This window comes from Trematomus bernacchii, unplaced genomic scaffold, assembly GCF_902827165.1.
Source record: "Trematomus bernacchii unplaced genomic scaffold, fTreBer1.1, whole genome shotgun sequence".
NCBI classification, from domain to species: domain Eukaryota; kingdom Metazoa; phylum Chordata; class Actinopteri; order Perciformes; family Nototheniidae; genus Trematomus; species Trematomus bernacchii.
Window position 1 is genome coordinate 813,090 of NW_022988050.1, and position 2,729 is coordinate 815,818.

Consider the following 2,729-nt stretch of genomic DNA (forward strand, 5'->3'; position numbering starts at 1 on the left):
ACCAGAGCCCTGCAGTGCAGAACCAGTTGAGGCAACAAACCTACTTGGTTAGGTTGAGGATAAGATTGTGGGTTCGGTTCAAATATCTAAAGAAGCTGCGTTACTTAAAGGTTCCATGTCATGGCCATTTCTACTGATCATAATTCCATTGTTGAGGTCTACTAAAATAAATGTATATTGTGCAATTTTCCGAACTCACATTGGTTCCTCATACAGCATCTCTGTATAGTATGTGTATTCACTCTGTCCTAAACGGCTTGTTGGAGCTCCTGCCCCCCCCCCCCTCCCTGTGAACCCAGTGGCCGTCTGCGAGACAGCGAGACACAGCGGAACTCAGCCTGGGCACACACACACACCCGCAGCCTGGCTGGGAGTTTGTGTGTGTGCCCAGGCTGAGTTCCGCAGTGTCTCGCTGTCTCGCCGACCCCACACCAGTGAGCCAGCTCACAGTGTCCCGCTCCTCGCAGCAGCGAGCCTCGCAACGTCCCGCCGAGTGTGTGTGTGTGTGAGGAAGTCCGCGGATTGGTCCAAACGTAACGGCTCCACGGAATGGACCAATCTGCGGAGCCGTTACGTTACGTTACGTCACTATACCCGAAATACGTCACTATACCCAAGAAGTAAACAATGGAAAAAGAGAAATCTCCAACGAGGCGTTCTGGGGCAGCATAGACAGGTCTTTTCTGTGTTAGAGTTTTACTCGCTACAGGGTGTACTTTGAGGGTTTGTGACTCTGCAGATCGTTTACATGCAGAAAAAGCTACATAACACACAAGGGGACGGGTAATAACCAGAAAAGCATGACATGGGACCTTTAAGTACGAAAGTTACGCAACAAATAAGTCAATGTTGACTTTTGGTTTCACACGGGAAGTCCTGTAGACATACTGTATTATATTTTTTACACTACCTCACTTGTCCTGGCTCACAATTACGTGGGTTCTTTTTGTATTATAATGAAATAATTATAGTTCACATATGTACAAACAGAGTATGAGAACAGTCTGGCCTCAGCTGTTTGTGTTTAATGCTGATCAGCAAATGCTTTTATGCTAACACACAAATTATTCACAAGACATCATGAAAGCTATTTAAATGGGGGGAATGTCTACTCATACTCATTATACTGGCACCTATTTAAACATTGGTGACTACATGTTGGAGATGTTAGCTGTATGTTTGCATGTATGTTTGCTTTCTTCTTCTTTTCAACCTATTTTCCTTTGATGTACAATGTCGGCCTGGTTCCCCGCGGGGATCATTAATGTTTCATGTAATCTAATCGAACCCCTGCTGTCACCACAGAGCCGGAGAGAAGCAGGAAAATCCTTTTGGAAGTGAAGCAGACGGCCATAAGCTCATGATGGGTCGTAAAAAATTAACTGAAGGTATGAAGGAGCATGGGAATGTGACTTTGCCAGTTTAACGGGTAGTAAAATAGCTGATTATTAACTTTAAACGCACAATGTGTAATTTGCAGTCGCTGGGGGGGTCTGTCAATCAAATTGGTATTTCAACATGTATATTTTCGACTTTTTGAATGCTGTTTTATTTCAATTTTGAGATGTTTACATTTTAGAATTGTTTATTTTTACTCTTTTTAATTTCTCTTATGTGCAATGCCTTGACTTTTATGCTAATACCACGCAAATATTTCCCAAATTGGTATCAATAAAGTACATCTTATCTTAGCTTATATTATTATGCTTCAGGAAGTCAAAAGACAATTAAGTATATTTCAGTAATACAATTAAACCACTGTAAACATTGAAATATACATGCTATATTTTGTGCATTACTTTACTTTTTCCTTTTAAAGCTATTTTATTTTATGTTATATATGACTTTTTACTCACATGCACATTCTTACTTTTACTTCTTATGTTCATATATGCATTTTTAGTTGTCCATCCTCTTAAAATGGCCTTGTGTGGAAATGTGCTGTATACATGAACTCACCTTGCCTTACATATTGTACCTTCAAGGCCTTTTTCTGCATAAATGCTGAACGTCTCCGAACACAAAGGGTTAACAGCCTCTTCCCTGTTCCTGTGAGAACATCTGTCTGTGATGTCCTGCAGTGTAACAACCTGCTAATTCACCTGTAAACGCGCTTTATGGCTCGTTTTGTCCTCCGTGTCTTTTATAAAATCTCTTTTGTCCACATTCCAAGCTCTCTGTGCGGGAGGGGAAGCGTTGGAGAGCAGAAAGTGAGAAATCATGTTTGCAGAGAAGAGGAGGAGGAGAGGGGGGGGGGGGGGGGGGTGTTGAGAAGAAAGAGAGCGGGAAGTGTAAAAGAAAGAAAGGAGAGGAAATCTATGAATGCATCATGTTTTTAAACTCAAATACAGTCAAGAAAGTTAACACAAATTACATTTACTCAAGTATTTTCCTTAAAGAGGCCCTATGATACTGATGTTCAGGTGTATATCAGTATGTAGTGTCTCTACTTTAAAGAGTCCTCTCCTGCTGATGTTCAGGTGTATATCAGTATGTAGTGTCTCTACTTTAAAGAGTCCTCTCCTGCTGATGTTCAGGTGTATATCAGTATGTAGTGTCTCTACTTTAAAGAGTCCTCTCCTGCTGATGTTCAGGTGTATATCAGTATGTAGTGTCTCTACTTTAAAGAGTCCTCTCCTGCTGATGTTCAGGTGTATATCAGTATGTAGTGTCTCTACTTTAAAGAGTCCTCTCCTGCTGATGTTCAGGTGTATATCAGTATGTAGTGT